Below are 18038 nucleotides of genomic sequence, written 5' to 3' on the forward strand. Positions count from 1 at the left end.
TTTTAATTCTAAAAAGCTGGTGCAGAATCACTGTGGGATCCATGCTGCTCGTTCTTGTCTATCTCCATATGCAAGTTATGACAACAGTTGCTGACTGTGTGTGGAGGGATTGGTAAGCAAGAGAAGAACAAGACAGACATTAATCTTGGCACTGGCCAAGCTGAAGGCCTGAAAGTGCTTGTTTTAAAGTCATGTCTATTAACAGGCTCTGGGTTGTTTTGAAGTAAACTAAGGGATGTTTTGGGGAATAACCCAAGTCCTGTTAGTATTGAAGGCTGCTCTCTGATTTAATAGGACACATATCTGGTTTTGATTTTGGAAAACATTGGTGAGCAAATTTGCTGTCAGGAGATTGAGCCTGTGCAGGCAGGAGAGAAAGTCTGGAGTCCTGGTTTTCTAGCGATAGGAGTGCTGCCGACTGTCAGGCTATCATTCAATAACTGTCTGAGGCCAGGCCTGGAGGTAGACAGAGTGTACAAACAACTCAGCCCTTAAATGGAAAGACCTAGAACTGCATGGAGGGCCTGGGCAACCTGGAATAGTAGCCATGGGTTAGCCTGAGTTTGCTTGAACAGTTGCTGCTGGTCAGCACCCAGAGTCTTAATTTCAGTGTAAAGGGCAGCAGGGCTCAGCAGTGATCATCTCAGGTGCTGGGACTGGGGAGACAAGCGATGTGCTTCTTGCTTTTGTCTAGGGCTTCACCACCCTGACCACATGTTAGAATCATCCAACGGACTCTTAAAACTCCGTATGTCTATGTAACCGTGTCACATAATACAATGTAATTAATGAAGTTAAGTAATAAATAATTAAAAAAAAAAACTCCGTATGAATGGGCTGCATCCCCAAGCAAGCTTGGAAAATAAGACTGTGGTGAGAGCTGTGAGGAACATGGGCTTTGTGTGTGTGTGTTGTATCATTTCTCCATGCAAAGGATAAACACACTTGAAAATCATTCTGCTATATTGCTCCCATAAACATTAATTAAAAAGTACTCTGCCTGGGTTGGCAATTCCACTCTTGGACATTACTTTGACCTTGGGACCTGCTGCAGCAGAGATTGCCTTGTCCAAGGACCTTTGCTGACATGATGGGGTACTAGGACATTTGCTACCAGGCAGGCTAGCCTATGCACTTCAGACCCTAGAAAGTGGAGATTAGAATCCTAGGTCGATCCTTAGCTATTGAACCTTGGTTTATTTCTAAAGTGGCGGTGACTCATTCTGCAGGGTGATGGGCAGTGAAGATTAAAAATAGTAAATACCATGTGTCAATGCCTTTGTAAGTGCTTGGTAGTACAGATTATTTTATATTAATGTAGCACTAATTGAGAAACCAATCACTCATGGTTTTTGATTTTTTTTCTCCTTCATTGTCGAGGAGGTATATAATTTTATATTTAAGTGAATGTTCTAGTCTAACGCAAGTGTAGTGTGTTCAGTACCTTTATCTTGGGCTTCTTCAGAGTGGAAGGGTCCAGGACTGTCCAGGACCAAGATCCTCAGGATTAAATCTGCAAAATGGCACATGGGGCTGCAGCCTCAGTCATGTCACTGTCACTTGGCATTTCTGAATCTCATACTTTAAACGCAGCAAATGAAATGACACGTTGCAAAGCTCTTGTAGAACATATAGCATGTGGGTTGGCTCTGTCTCTTTCTGTCCATGCATATATGCAAATAAGCAGAGGGACATGAAAAAGAGAGATGTATTTTGCTACAAAAAATGTTGGAAATTTGTGGCTATGTGGAATCTTTGGAATAGTCATGCAAAATGTGTATTATGAAAAAACCTATACATATGTTTCAATATATTTTTCACCAAAATAAGCATGTTTTAATTTATTTTTTGTAAACTTTTTGAGGGGAATGTATTTGTTTTTTCTTCCTTCGCCTTCTCCTGACCCACTCCTTCAGCGTCGCCATGACTCTGCTACCCAGAACAGCACAGCTTTACTGGATATTTCTTGGACAGAAGGTAAATGAGGACAGTTTTTCTTTCACAGACCTAAGTGAGCCAGTGTGTTCCCATGAGTGTGTGGCTGGGTAAGACCAGTGTCGAATGGCCCTGACTGGTACTTTGGCCCATAGTTGATCTTGTTGTTAAATGTCCCTCTACAATGTGATAATTGGAGGGTGTTTTGTCTGTTTAGATTTGTTTATTTGAAAGTCAGAACTGCAAAAGAGGGTGAAAGGGTTGGAGGGAAGGAGGGAGACTGAGTTATTGGGAGAGATTTCATCTGCTGATTCACTCCACCAATGGCCACAACCAACTTGGGCTGGGCTGGACTGAAGCCAGAAGCCAGAAGCCAGCAGCTCCACCTAGGTCTCTCCCATGGGATGGCAGGAGCATCTCCTGTTTTTTTCCCAGCTGTATTAGCAAGAAACTGGGTCAGAAGCAGAGCAGCTAGGACCCAAACTGACTGACTGTTATTGGATACTGGCAATTGCAAGGAGTGACTTAACATGGGCAGCTGGTTTGTCTGTCTTTTTTTTTTTTTTAAGATTTATTTGTTTTTATTACAAAGTCAGATATACAAAGAGGAGGAGAGAGAGGAAGATCCTCCATCCAATGATTGACTCCCCAAGTGAGCGCAACCGTCAGTGCTGCGCCGATCCAAAGCCCGGAACCAGGAACCTCCTCCAGGTCTCCCACACGGGTGCAGGGTCCCAAAGCTTTGGGCAGTCCCCGAATACTTTCCCAGGCTACAAGCAGGGAGCTGGATGGGAAGTGGGGCTGCCAGGATTAGAACCGGCACCCACATGGGATCCTGGGGCGTTCAAGGCGAGGACTCTAGCCGCTAGGCCATGGTTTGTCTTTCAAATGGACAGGTTGAGAGAGATTTAGACTGGAAGAGCACTTGTACTTAGGGGACATTGCTGCTGCTGTGTCCAGCACAGTAGCCAGCAACTACCCCAAGTGTTCAGAGGTTCTTTCCCTGTGTATTCAGCAGCCCAGGGTGCCATTGTGACATCACAGAAAATCCTGCTGGACTGGGCAACACTGTACTGGAGGGAGGGAAGAGTTTAGGGCATCCTTGAGAGTGAGGATGGTCCTTCTTGAGCCTGCCTCCTGTATTTACCATGATGACAGCAAGGATGGAAGGACATTTTCAAAGGTAAACTCTTCAGTGAGCTGGGCATGTCTCCCTCCCCCCACTTCCCACCCTGGACTTGGTGGCAGAGCTGGGAAGAGGTGAAAGCAGTGTAGAAATCCAGTACCAGTTCAGGGCCGTGCGCTGGGAACTCTCCTTGCCTTTTCATCACTGCCTATATCATGATGCACTCCTTTGGGTCTTTGCTCCCTACTTTGCTCATGACAGCATTCTATTTTTCTGAAAGTGTACTTAGGAGGTAAACACACACTCCTTCTGTATTGTGCAGACCTGTGATTCATTCCCAGAGTGTGTGGCCCTGTCCTCCCAGAGTCCTGGAGGCCCTGGTGCTTGGGCTGGCAGCCTGGCTTGAAGCCCTTTGGGCAAGTTGGACACAGCAAAGCCCTGAGCTAGAGCTTTGCCCAAACACTCGCACAACCTTTGACCAAAAGCTGCCCACAATGACCTTGCTTTGTACTAAGGAAGCTAGCCAAGCCTTTCACAGGCATAACCTGATAGCCCATCAATATTTTTCTGACTGACAAATGGAGAAAAGAAGGCCGTAGAATGTTTAGGTATGTGCCTGGCAACTAGGCAGTAGCTGTCAGAGTTAAACATCTCAGCAGATTTACTCTTGGGAGTTTATTTAGCTAGATTTAGATGGCTGTTTTTTGCAGCATTATAACATAGAACAACTGGAAGCAATTATCCCCTCTGTGCCTGTGGATTGGGGAGTGGGTTAAGTTTATTATATTAATCTGATGTTCTATGATGCAGCCTTTAAAGCTGTACTGAAGACTTAATGTGCCGTTTTGGAAAGATCTCTAAGACATGTTAAGCGAAATATGAAGATGTGAAATCGAATGTCAGCATTATAAATTCCAGTTCATTACCTTTAAAGGATATTACAGGAGACTATTTGAGACAATTCATAATTTTATATAGGATAATAAGAGTTGAGACCGAAAAATGTATTTTTTGTTTCATTTCTTTGCTGAAGTGTTAGATCTTTTAAAAGAACATTTCAATTTTACTTTAAGACTAAATTTGACTTACATGCTTTCAAAACTAAATTTAAAAACAATTTTCAAGATTTGTTTTGTTTGAAAGGCACTGTGACATAGATGGAGAGATAAAGAGAAATCTTCCATCCAGGTCTCGTTTATGGGTGGCAGGGGTTCAAGTACTTGGACCGTGTTCTGCTGCTGTCCCTGGTGCATCGGCAGGAATCTAGATTGTAACTGGAGTACCCAGGACTCAATCTAGTGATCTGATTTGGTGTCTTCAACTGTTTGGTCTTTGGTGGCAGCATAATGGTTCTTGCATCACAGTGGTGCGTGACATCATCATAGCCAGAGAAACTGCAATAGAAAGATGTGAGGCCGGAGAGGCTTAGGGGTCAGGCTTGCTTCTTGGATAACATCCTGTCCTTGTAGGTGCTAACTGAGTTCACTGGTAGTACATTCATGGATTCTGAGCATGGTACCCTGTGTAACCTTTGGGCTGCAACTCTTAAAGGTCCTGCCCCCTGCCAGCACTGTCACATGCAAGACCAAGCTTTCAGTACAGAATCCTTGAGGGGACACACTAATCTACATCCAAATCATAATAAAGATGGCATTCTATGTGTGTGCAAAGATGTTTCTTAAAGTTCATTTCTAATTATAAGCTGATAAGAAATGCTAACATCCCCTTAGCTCATTGCTGCTTGTCTTATATTTTTAACATGCAGTTTTTAAAAAGAGAGCTTCTTGGGGAAGAAGCTCAACTATTCCAAGGATACTAATCATGGATGGAAGCAGAGGTTCAGAGTGCCAGGGTAGCCAGGTATGAGGGCCTGCCCCTTGTTCACAGGCTGTGTTATAAAAGCTGTGGTAGTCTGGGGTGAGTGTAGGTCCAGGGGAAGGCGGGCAGTGGCGTTGGAACCATGGCTGGTTACCCATCAGTAGGCAGAAGGATCTCAAGTGTCTGACTTCCTGTTTGATGGCGCTGGGGGAGAAGAAAGGTGGGGTGACTTGGTTGTGACCTGGGAGAGAAACCTCTAGATGGAGGCAGCTCTGAGATGATCCTGTTGCATTTAGATTGGAATGGCCCTCTCAGGATGTGCAGATTTGGACAGTGACCTTGCTGCTACTGGTGGCTTGTGTGATGAATTTGATCAGAGATGCTCCTGCTTGGATTATTTTCTCTACACCTTCCAAATGCCTTTAGCTGCATTGTGCCTTGGAATTTATTTTTGACTCTTCTGGCTCTGGCTTCTAGCCTGCTGTCCCTGAGGACCTTACATGCTTTCCTCTACCCTGCTCTGTCTGCCGGCTGTTCCCTACTGATCTGCCAAGATTGGGCTTGAGCATGCATTTCTCTGGGTGTCTATTCCTTCCCCCTCTCCCTCCAGTGCAAGAGCTGGTTGCTTGACTTCTGTGTTCCCACAGTGCTCTGCACCTGACCTTTGTGTTTCTGTAATGTTCTATATTTGATGTTCCCCACGCACCCTACACCAGGCTCTAACACTGGTCAGACACCATTGGTACCTGCTTCTCATGGTATTCAGGGACCTAGTGCAGGCCATGTCAGAAGACTTTGAAAATGTTTCTTGAGTTAGAGGTCTACAAATCAGTACCCTAAGAACTGGGGCAGATGGTCTGTGAGGACTGGAGGAAACAATAAAGGCTATTTTAAAAAAATGATTTATTTGTTTTTGTTTGAAAGGAAGATTTTTACAGAGAAAAAAGTAGAGGCAGAGAGAGAGAGAGAAGTCTTCCATCCGCTGGTTCACTCCTCAGATGGCCAAAATAGCCAGAGCTGAGCTGACCGGAAGTTGGGTGCCAAGAGCTTCTTCCAGGTCTCCCGTGTGAGTGGCTGGGTCCCAAGCACTTGGGCCATCCTCTACTGCCTTCCCAGTCCACAAGCAGGGAGCTGGAAGGGAAGTGGAGCAGCTGGGACACAAATTGGTATCCATATGGGATCCTGACTGTGTGAAAGCTCCCCTGCAAGACTGTCCCCCTGGAAGTCCTCCCTGAGGCTAACCTGTTGATTTTCAGCTGGAGGTTTTGTCTCCCAGGAAACATTTGGTAATGTCTAGAGATGTGTTCTGTTGGCCACACTGGTAACTACCAGTGTCTGGTGAATTGAAGCCAGGGCTATTGCTGAACATGCTATAACAGCGAACCCAGCCCAGAATATTGGTTGCACTGCCATTGAGAAATGCTGAATTAAACAGATGGTGGCTTAGCATGTGATGGTTATGCAGTCTGGGGCTGTATATGTTGGATGTTTCTAACTATACATATGTATGACAGCGGTGCCCTGCTGTGCTTTACGACCTGACATCCAGTAGAGAAGTGGGTTTAGGGTAAGTTGATTTGTTGATCGATGTCTGATATTTTCTTTCATCACTTGGACCCAAGTCTAGTTGGTCCTGTGGCTAGGGTGTGGGACAAGAAGACACATGGGAGGCTGAGTAAGGTGTGAGTAGAAGCAGCAACAGGTGGGGCATGCACAGGCCTTTGATGAGCTGGGACCCCCAGGACACTGTGCAGGAAGGGGTCCTGACTAGAGGCAAAGGAGGTCACTGGATAGGGCCACCGTATTTTTTTGACTCCACCTTTCCTGAAATTCCAATTCAGTGGAAGTGTTATTGTTGGTTCCTGTGGAAACAGGGCTCTCAACCTGATTCCCTCTTTGATTTTCTTTCTAAGATTCTTATCTATTTTGGGCATGATTTAACCAGGGACTGCTGAAGTGGGATTGTCTGTCTTCTGGGCTGTCCATGCAGTAGCACTTGTAGTTTGTTGGGATGTTTGGCTGTGCAGCATGGCACAGCGGGGGGCTACATTTTGTGGAGCCTGTTTGCCTTGAGTTCCATGAAGACAGAGAGGGTGCTGCTGGGGAAACGGCTCTAGATCTCAGCGATCACAGAGAGTGGACAGAGATGATTCACGAAATAAGCCAGTGGAAGCTCTGAAGGATCAATAGCTTCGACAAGCCATTGGTTTTTTTTTTTTTTAAGATTTTATTATTATTGGAAAGCCGGATATACAGAGAGGAGGAGAGACAGAGAGGAAGATCTTCCATTCGTTGTTTCACTCCCCAAGTGAGCCGCAATGGGCCGGTGCACGCCGATCCAATGCTGGGAACCAGGAACCTCTTCCAGGTCTCCCACGTGGGTGCAGGGTCCCAATACATTGGGCCGTCCTCGACTGCTTTCCCAGGCCACAAGCAGGGAGTTGGATGGGAAGTGGAGCTGCCGGGATTAGAACCGGCGCCCATATGGGATCCCGGGGCTTTCAAGGCGAGGACTTTAGCTGCTAGGCCACGCCGCTGGGCCCAAGCCATTGGATTTTGAAGCAAAAGGAGGAAGGACTTAAGGGAGGAGAGTTGCATTAGAGGTTATTTTTCAAAAAGATTTATTTTTATTGGAAAATCAGATATACAGAGGGGAGGAGAGACAGAGAGGAAGATCTTCCATCCATTGATTCACTCCCCAAGTAGCCGCAATGATCGGTATTGAGCCAATCCAAAGCCAGGAGCCAGAAGCTGCTTCCAGTTCTCCCATGTAGGTGCAGGGTCCCAAGGCTTTGGGCCATCCTCTACTGCTTTCCCAGGGTGCAAGTAGGGAGCTGGATGGGAAGCAGGGCTGCCGGGATTAGAACTGATGCCCATATGGGATTTCGGCGCATGTAAGGTGAGCACTTTAGCTGCTAGGCTGCCGCACTGTGGCCACATTAGAGGTTCTTAGCTGGCAAGATTAGAGGTTCTTAGTTGGCAGCCTCAGAGCTCACTGTGAATAGTGATTCAGTTTTGTGTGGAGGGAGGAATGGTTAATGCAAAGCTGTGTCCCTAAGATGCAATTAGCATAATGCTGCCTGGAGTCCAGCTTAAAGAGAAGAGTGTAGGTGAGGGCTTTGTTTTACTTTTGTTGTTATTCCTGGTTACAGAAGTGCCACCAAACTCCATAGTGAAAAGGGCTTTTGTCCCTGTTAGTCATTCTAAGAGTCACTGTTTACACATAGGATTAGAATTCAGGAAGAAGTCTGGAACTGGGCTGTGAGTGGGCCATTGCCCTCTGTGTGCTACACATGTGTGGTGGTCTGGGACAGGCAAGAGACATGCGACATTAGGTGAGGAAAAGAGAGAAAATGGCAGCTTAAGCAAGTGCTGTGAAAACTTGCCTGGCCAAGGCTGAATGCTGTTTTTGGTTGATTAGAAGACATGAGTGGTGGCAGATGGGGAAGAGGCGTGGGATTGAATCTTGACTCTGACTAAGTGACTTTGGAACAATTTCTTAATGTTTCTGAACCTCAAATTTTTTTTTTTTTTTTTTTTTTTTGCAAAGCAGGCCATAATTATGCAGGCCGTCCCTAGGTAAGGCTGATGTGCACTCAGTAGAAAGCCTAACTTGGGTTGTGGAGCTGGGGTCTTTGCCAGGACTGATGCTGTGTGGTCCAGCTGCAGTCGGTGCTGTCAGGCTCCAGCAGTGAGTGCAGCTCCTGTGGTCACGAAGGGAAATCCCGAACACTGCAGCACGCTCTGTTTTGCTGAGTGAGGATGTGTGGGAGGTCAGGCACACGCATTGCAGTTTTCGCTTGTGGGGTTTTAAGCTTCCAATCAGCTTATCCAGATACAACTCCATTGTAAATCAAGCAGGATTTGTGGCTCTTACTTGCCTATGTCAGTGAGTGACAAGGTGAAGATCAGAAACCCTGACCCTGTGGCAAAGTGTGGCAAAGCAGGTACTGCCACCATCGTCAACACCATCTTCACCTCCAGGCATCACAGTCTTTGACTTACCCTTTCTGGCTCCCCTTGTTTTCCAGAATATATCTTGGTGAGTCAGAATGATCCAGGCAAAGCCAGATAGCTCTGATTCAGTACCAGTCCCAAACTTTCAGCTGTTTGAACTTGATAGACACATCTTTATCTCTTTGTTCATGCCTTGGTTTGCTTAAGGATAAATAGGTCCATGAGTCTGGAAGTAGAAGAAGCACCCATCAGGGAAAGCCTTCCCAAGACTACAGATACCCCTGGTCTCCATGCTGGGGTCTATGAGGAGCACTCCTGGCCCTACCTTCAGCCCCACCTACTCTGAAATGGGAGGGCTCCTGAAACTTTTTTTTTCATTTCCTTTTTTAAAAAAAGAGGTATCGACATTTTTTTTAAAGCATTGTGCCGGAGACCAGCTCTAGCTGACTGAGAGCTTGCAAAGGATGCGTGGATCGGCGAGACTGTAAGAGGAAAAGATAAGACACGGACCACTATGGCTTGATGCTCATAATGGACAACTCAGAAAAGCTGCCTTCTTTATTTATACACAAATCATCGACAAGCTTTTGCACAATATCCAGTTGTTTCATTTTTACATCCTGATTAAGAGAATGCAAAAAACAACCCTAAAATATTATTTACCTTAAAGAAAACATTTTTGGCAAACCATTACTCATTGAAATCTGCAGTGACCTGGCTGAAGCCAGGAATTCCACGGTTGGCAGCACATGCAGTTACATAGTGAGAAGTAGTTTACTTATACTCAAAATTAATTTTACACTCAAAATCAACTTTTACCAAACACAAACTAATATTGATTAAAATATTAACAGTACAGAATTAAAAGATTATAAATAAAAGGATCTTATAAAAGCATATAACATAGGTTATTTGCTAAATCTTATAATCAAGTCATGCATTAATTACCGTCACCTTCACCTAGTGCTGATTCAATTGTTTTTTGTTCTTTTGTTAAAGGGCAGTGAAAGGGATCAAGGCAGCACAGCCAATCTACAGAGGGCCTTTACAAGAAACTTCCTTTTATCTATATAAACTGTTTTCTTTCCCTTGCCAATATAAGACAAAAGTTTTTATAAACTATTTTCTTTCCCTAAACATAAGTGCCAATATAAGATTGAGATTTTAAGCCATTTTGAGGGGGTTCACATTCGTTTCCCTTTAGAAGATGCCGCATATACTTTTGCTTTCTGTGGTGAGAAACTAGAATACGTCATATCATGTGTTGTAACAGTTCGAGGCGCATGGTAAACAAACTCTTTGTACCTCCATTATTGCCATCAGTTGCAAGATATTATCAAGCCATTTCTTAAGGAAAACATTACTTATACTAGGGCAAATTCCAGGACAAAAGTGGGCACATAACAGGATGTTTGGAGACATTGTGGGCTCAATTGTACTATTGTATACTTTTAGCTGTGTGTCATAGCCTTACGTTGCTAAAGATGTTTTTATCATATCATGATTGATCAATCTGAGGTGTCATACCCGTTACAGGAATCACTTCACATTAGCAGAAAAACAACAACACCCTCAGGAGAATTCTATGAAACATCAGAGAGGTGGTTGAGTGTCCATACAATGGGCTGAGGCAGCAATGAGGTGACCAGAGACATTCCGCCGGGCCTTGCCTCGCTGCTAGAAACTCCTCGTAACCTTGCTAACCAAGGAGCAGTGCTCATCACACACCCATGCCATCCGACCCACCTGCATGGCTCCCAACATTGTATTTGAAAGACAAAGATGGAGACACGCTGAGAGATATACCTTCTGCTAGTACATTCCCAAATATCCACAATGGCCAGGGTTGCATCAGGCAAAAGCTGGGACCTGGTTTCTCAATCTAGGCCTCTCATATGGCTGGCAGGAACCCAGCTGCTCTGCTGCCTTCAGGGGTGGACATTAGCAGGAAGCTGGGATGAGAAGCACAGGCAAAACTTGAACCCAGGCATTCTGGGATGGGATGCAGATGCCCTAAGCGGGTCTTAACTACCCTGCGCAGGACCCACCCCTTGAATTTCATTTTGTTACTGGTGTCTTCCTCATTGCATGTAAGGGACCTGTAATAGGAGTGCTGGGACCTTGGGTAATAACATGGCAAACCCCTTCTCTGTGCTAATTCTTGATGATTAACAGACCATAGTGTGGTTTCCATTTCTCTTAGAAGAAAATTACTTTGGTCTGTGAACCAAATCATAGAGCTGGGGAAAGTGTGGTTGAGAGAGTACTTGCTCCCCTGGGAACTGAGACATGTAGCTGTACGTGGGTGTGGGTGCCAGCTTGGCTGTTGTAGCTCTGTAACTGTGGGCATGTTGCTACTGTTTTCTGGTATCCAGGGTCTCCTCTGTAGAAGGAAAGTTTGGGTTAGATGATTTCTGAATTTTTACTTGTGTGAGTTCTTGGGAAATGTCTCTGTGTAAGTTCCTTTGGGAAGAAGCCTTTCTCTGCTCTGTCTCCCCAGCTAAGGTCTGCTCACATTCCCCCCCTTCTTTGTCTTTCTTTGCTGGTGTCCTGGGTAGGACTAAGAATTTGCCCATTATCTTGAAGAAGAGTTCCACTTTCTGTGAAGTGGGATTAAGAATGAGGTAGGTACCCTCAGACGTGCAGAGTCCAAAGCATTGACAGGTGTGTGTGCCCAGAATAGTCCATCTGACCCAGTAGGTATTTATAGAGTAATTAAGCAAATGAATGAATAATCTTTAAGTCTTGTTCATACAGGTGGTCTGGTTCAGTGTGTCTCAGACTTTTCTTTTTAATATGATCTGCAGTAAAAGCTAAGTTTTATATTACAACTCATTGATTCTGTTTCTCTGTGGCTGCTTGATGAGTCACCCCAAAGCCTTTATGACTAAAACACAGACACTCATACACACATTTAGTTCTCAGCTCTGTAATTTGGGCCAGGTTGGTGGGGTCAGTTTAGCTTTGATCTGTCATTCCTGTAGCTCGAAAGAGAGAGGTGGGGTTATTGGAAGGCTACCCTGTCCTGGGTCAGACAGTTGGTATGGACTCTTCCCTGAGACCTGGGTTCCAGCTGGCAGTGGGAACAACTGGATGTGGCCTGGGCTTCCTCACAGCATGCTGGCTAGGTGCCAGACATCCCTAGAGAAAGCCTGTGCAAGCAGAATCTGTTGTGATCTTTTGTGAGCAAAATTTGGAGGTCACAAAAGGCTGTTTGCACCGTGCTTTTTCTTCATTAGCCCATCACAAAGGCTCACCTGCACTGAAGGAGAGAGGCATGGATTCCACCACTTCGTCAGTGAGTGGCAGGGTCTTGGAAAGAGGCATGAGAGGAGTTACTCACTGATAATAGCATATTTATGAAGCCGGTGCTTCGCACAGTGGTTAAGATACCCACATCCCGTATTGGACTACCTGGGTTTGAGTCCTGGCTCTGTGTGTTTTTTTAAAGATTTTATTATTATTGGAAAGCCGGATATACAGAGAGGAGGAGAGACAGAGAGGAAGATCTTCCATCCGATGTTTCACTCCCCAAGTGAGCCGCAACGGGCCGGTGCACGCCGATCCGAAGCCGGGAGCCAGGAACCTCTTCCGGGTTTCCCACGCGGGTGCAGGGTCCCAAAGCTTTGGGCTGTCCTTGACTGCTTTCCCAGGCCACAGGCAGGGAGCTGGATGGGAAGTGGAGCTGCCGGGATTAGAACCGGCTTCCATATTGGATCCTGGGGCTTTCAAGGTGAGGACTTTAGCCACTAGGCCACGCCGCTGGGCCCCCTGGCTCTGTTTTTAATCCAGCTTCCTGCTAGCACATCTCCTGGGAGGTAGCAGGTAATGGCTCAGGTGGTTGACTCCTTGTGACCCATGTGAAGGACTGGATTGAGTTCTGAGCTTCTAACTTTCTGGTCCAGCCCTGTGTGTTGTGAACATTTAGGGAGTAAATGAACCAGGTTAGGGAAGATCTCTGTCCCTGTCTTTCTAGCTTTCAGCTCAATGAAAACAAACAACAAACATTAAAAATTACTTGAATATATTCACACACCTGAATAAGGACAAGATTTCATCAAGCTTTTCCTTTCTTACATGTGATACGTTCCTTTTCTTCTTCCATGCTTTAAAGGCAGCTGCCCTTTGCCACATGCTAATTGCTTCCCTGGCTTGCTGTGGTGTTGTGTCATGGACTGGATTCCCCAGGCAGCCCTGGGAAAAGCTCTGCCTTTACAAGCTCTGGCATCTGGGCCGTGCCCTGAGACCCAGGGTACCATCCAACACCACCTGTGGCCTAGCTTTTTCCACCAGCGGTTCCTGGACAACTCCTTCTTGGCCAGCAGGAGGTGCCAGACTTTCTCTCTGAAAGGAACATGGGACTTGGGTTCTGTTGTGCCATTCCAAGCAAGGGCAGTTGAGGCAGGAGGCTGGGTGGTGTGCAAAGGCCAGCCAGGAGGTGACCGCAGGTTTCTCTCTCCTTCATGGGGCTTAAGGTTTCTCCCCTAACCCCGGAGGGCAGCCAGGATCTTTGCTCCAGGCTTCATCTGGGAACTATAGGGAACCAGGTTCACACAGAGTCCAGTGAGCTGCCATGTTCAGGAACTTGGGTACTGAGATATTAAATCCCACTGTGTAGGTAAGGAAGAAGATATCTAATACGGGGCTTCTTAATTAGGAACGAACTGTGCGTGAAGCTCTGTATCTTATGGTTCTTAGTGAACCTTTTTATCAGAATCAGGAAGTCTGAAAGTCCTCTGCTACAGAGGAGGAGAAAGCTGATGATGAGGCTGCAGGGGTGCAAGAGGGAAGGGGGAGGCACTTGGGGGCACAAGTGTAGATGATGGTTTGGGGGCCTGGGGCTCTGCTCATGCAAGGTTTGCATTGCTTTGGTTACGGGAGATGGAGACACTGCTGGATTCCCTCAGGCTCGTGATTTAGAGCCTTGATCCTGGGGCCGGCATTGGGGCACAGTGGGTTAAGCCCCTACCTGGAACACCAGCTTCCCATGTGGGCACTATTTCAAGTCCCAGTTGCCCTGTTAGCAGTCCAGTCACCTGCTAATGTGTCTGGCAAAACAGCAGAGGATGACCCACATGTTTGGGCCCCTGCCAACCACATTGGAGATCCAGATGGTCTTTGAGGCTTTAGGCTGGCCTAGCTCAACTGGGGGGTGGATCAGCCTATGGAAGATCTCTGTCTTTCCCTGTCACTCTGCCTTCCAAAGAAATGGACAAGATCTTAACAGAAAGAGGAACTCGAGTCTTTAAAGTTTTGTTCTTGAAGTGGGCTGTACTCTTGCTGGATGTAACAGGTAGTGGTGCAGTTACACTGGCTGCCTGAACTCAGAAGGTAATGGGGAGGTGGACATGTCAAGCTTGTGTTTCCTTGGCTGGCCGCAGGGCCCTGCTGACACTTATGTGCACTACCTGTTTCCTCCTGGCCCTGGCTTTCACAGCTCAAAGTGACTGTGGCTCATGACTCTGCAGGAGAGGGCTAGGATGGGGCAGGGGTTTGGAAGTCACAGAAAGGATGTGTTCTCCTAAAGTCGCTATCAGAGACCAAGATGGGAGTGATTTTCCTTTTCCTTTTTGATGGTAGAATGGGCAGCTTTGGTGACTGGCGCAGTGGCATGTTGGGCTAGTCCCACCCGTCAGCTTCCTGCTTATGGCTGAGAAAGTAACAGAAGATGGCCTAAGTCCCTGGGCCTCTGTACCCACATGGGAGACCCAAATGAAGAATGCACTGCAGCCTTAACAACAGAAGGACCTGATTAGAGGGAAAGGAGGGAAGTGTGTGTGTGTGTGTGTGTGTGTGTGCCATGTATGTACATGTTAATGTATTGTGTATGAGCATATACCAAAGCTTGTATGTGTGCTTGTGCATGTGTGTGTGCTAGTATGTATCTGCATGTGTGCACCTGAGTGTGTGCGTGTATAGGTGAAAAGGAACTCCAACCGATTTCATAAGCCTGTTGTTTGATTTTCCTCCTTCCCTAGTTTTTTCCCTCAAAAGACTTAGGACTCTTGATTTCAGAGTTGGGCTCCAGGATGATGTCTCCATAGGGGCAGGAGCCGAGGACTGTGTACCATTCATTGCTGGTTGCTATCTGTATTTGATTGATGGCCCGGAGGAAAGGCTGTGTGTTCCTTCACTAGCCTGCTGAGATGGGTTAGGCTTCCAGCCCCTGTCTGGGTGACTGGTCCTGGCATGCTCAGCCTAGCCAGGGCTTGGTATACACAGATGCTGAAAAGGGCTGACTGAATTAAAGTGTGGTTTCCACGCTCCACTCCTACCTGCCTCTCAGGGAAGGATAATGAAGACAGCAGTGCCCACCCCAAGGTGGAGAGGATGGTGGGTGATGTCTGTGTTTTGTGCAGTTGCCAGAAACACAGGTTAGAGACATGTGAAAAGGTGTTTTTTTTTTTTTTAATTTCCCTTGAAAATAGATGGGCGTCCATAGGCTCACACTGTACTTCCTTTAATAACTCACTTATGTGCCACTCACTGAGTGCTCCCTATGTGGCAGGCGCTGGCCTAAGAACTCTGTATGTGTTATCCTTCTTGCTTTTTAGACATTTAGATTATTTTCAACCTTTCCCCTCTGTTATAAATAGTGTTTAGATGAATATCTTTGCATATAACTTCTTGTCTGATTTATGACATCCTGTTGAAAGTGGATTCCTCTGAGCGCAGTTATTGGGCATGGAATTTTTAAGAACATGTTGTAGCCTGTCTTTGGGGCTGTGTTGCACGACTTCACAGCAGGGAGGAACTAACCTATGCTGCCCTCTCCTTGGAGGCCTGTAAGAATCTGCTCCTCATGGAACTTGAGGCATCAGCCTGTGCCTTACTAGACATCCCGGGAAGCTGAGCTGAAGGCTCCAGGGAGCAGCAACAGCAGGCATGAAAAAGGTGAGGGGCATGCCTGTGTGTGCCTCTGCAGGGAGCAGTGGGCTGGAAGGGAGCGAGGGATGGAAAGAAGTCACAGAGCTGGCAGCTTGGGTCTTGTAGCCTGGGGCTGTGGAGGCAGGAGGCAGGTGGTAGATAGCTGAGATAATTGTATTGCTGAGTCCTCCAAGGGGGTCATGGGAGGGGAGTGTCGGGATCTGACATCCCATTATAGGAAGTTTAGTGTTGGCCCTGGCTTAGCAGTCTCAGAGGTAGAAACAAGGAGACCAGCAGCTACTCCCATGGCTAGTGAGAGAGGATGGTGGTGTTGCAGTGGAAAGTGACAGGCGGCCAGGGGGAATACACACTCTAGGGAGATGGGATGCCATTTGTTTTGTTCAGTGCCTCGGGAGACAGTTCTCTGGTATTCCTCCCTTCCTCAGGAAGAGCAGAAGCTTCTCAAGAAGTCTGTTCTCTCTCGGGAATCGTAAAATCCAGGTCTCGGTCATGACTTGCAATTGGCCCTGAACCCATCTCCCTCAGGAGAGGTGCTCGCTTCTCTGATGGGCGCACATCTTCCTTTTTCCTGTTTTCTTGAGCAAGAAAGGTTGTAGAAATTTGTTAGGGCCACACATGCTTTTGCAAAAATCATCTGTGCTTCCTTGCTTTGAGTCTTCTACAAGGTGGGAACCTCAGCAGAAATGCAAAACCAGGAACCACGTGCTGGTGCTCCCAAGCTCTGCAGCCTGGCCAGGAAGCATGCTTTTCATAGTGTTTGTGGACAAGGCCAGGAAATGTGTCCCAGGTTGATGGGGAGGCCCTCTCCAGACTTGTGCTTGGGAGACCTTGATTTTCATCCCAACTTTGCTGCTGTCTTCAACCAAACAGCCTTGCTGAAACTTCATCTTCATATTTATATACATATATATATATATATGTGTGTGTGTGTGTATATATATATGTATTTGAAAACCACAGAGAGAAAAACAGAGGCAGGAAGATGGAGAGAGTTCTCCCATCCTGTTATTTATTCCCCAGATGCCCTTTGCAGAGTCAGATTGAAGGCAGGAGCCCAGAGCTCAATGCAGGTCCTCATACCCAGGAACATGAGAGCCGTTAGTGCTGCCTCCCAGGGGCATTAGCCGGAAGCTAGATCAAAAGTGGAATAGCCAGGTCTTGAATTGAGCACTCGGGACAGGAGTTTTCCAGTGGTATCTTTTTTCTTCTTTCAGATTTATAGATTTTTATTGAAGAGACAGATTTACAGAGGGAAGGAGAGAGAAAGAACTTCCACCCTCTGGTTCACACCCCAAATGACTGCGGTGGAAAGAGCTGAGTCAATTTGAAGCCAGGAGCCTCTTCCAATCTCCCATCTGGGTGCAAGATCCCAAGGCTTTTGGCCATCCTTGCCTGCCTTCCTAGGCCATAAACAGGGAGATGGATCAGAAGTGGAGTGACTTGGGCTAGAAGCAGAATCCATGTCAGATACTTTCACTTTCAGGTGAAGAATTTGGTTATTGAGCCATTGTACTGGCCCCTCAGTGGTGTCTTACCCCTTTTTACCAAACACCTACCCTGTGCCTTCATCTTCCACATGAGCCTTAAGCAACTTGATTTCTATACCTTTTTTAAAAAAAGGTTTATTTATTTTTATTGGAAAGGCAGATATACAGAAAAGAGATCTGATAGATCACTCCCCAAAAGGCCGCAATGGCTGGATATGAGCCAATCTGAAGCCAGGAGCTTCCTCCAGGTCTGTCATGTGCATGCAGGGTTCCAAGGCTTTGGGTTGTCCTCGACTGCTTTCCCAGGCCACAAGCAGGGAGCTGGATGGGAAGTGGGGCTGCCGGGATTAGAACTGGTGCTCATATGGGATCCCAGTGCGTTCAAGGTGAGGACTTTAGCCGCTACACTATTGCACTGGTTGATTTCTAAGAACACCTGACAGGGGAACATCTCATGATGGAAGCTAAGAGTACAAATAAGACATAAGGAGCAGAGGCAAAGATGAAACCAGTGATCTGGGCTTTAGGAGATCCCCTGTCCAGGGTGTCTCAGGTCCTAGGTCAGGGCAGGCTCCTGGGTGCCTCCCAGTGGGTCCATATTCATTACTGTCATGCTGTCCAGGCTGTGTGACCTGATGCACTCAGATAAGGGAAAGAGGAGCGCACAGGAGGCTGAGATGAAAATAAAACCACCTGTGCAAGGTGAACCTTCCCCAAGGGCTGTCCATGCTGCAGGAAGACTTTGCTGAGCCCTCCTGTGCTAATCCGGTTGGGTTTCTGGGCTTGGAGTTTTGCATCTCAAGAGAGTTACCAGAGTCAGACAGAGA

The 18038-nt window shown here is 46.6% G+C and overlaps 1 protein-coding gene across 2 annotated transcripts in view; it reads left to right on the forward strand.

The window, feature by feature from the left end:
* GFOD1 (Gfo/Idh/MocA-like oxidoreductase domain containing 1) overlaps positions 1–18038 on the forward strand; it is a 101646-nt gene that overhangs the window by 43849 nt on the left and 39759 nt on the right. The window contains exon 1 of one of the 2 annotated variants that reach the window (XM_058667939.1): positions 2815–3118. The exons of the other annotated variant lie outside the window; for it this stretch is intronic. The gene's annotated coding sequence lies outside the window, so the exon portion shown is untranslated. Of the gene's footprint in view, positions 1–2814; positions 3119–18038 lie in introns of those variants that run through there. 2 annotated transcript variants of the gene reach the window in all.

Source organism: Ochotona princeps, chromosome 1, assembly GCF_030435755.1.
Source record: "Ochotona princeps isolate mOchPri1 chromosome 1, mOchPri1.hap1, whole genome shotgun sequence".
Classification (NCBI taxonomy): domain Eukaryota; kingdom Metazoa; phylum Chordata; class Mammalia; order Lagomorpha; family Ochotonidae; genus Ochotona; species Ochotona princeps.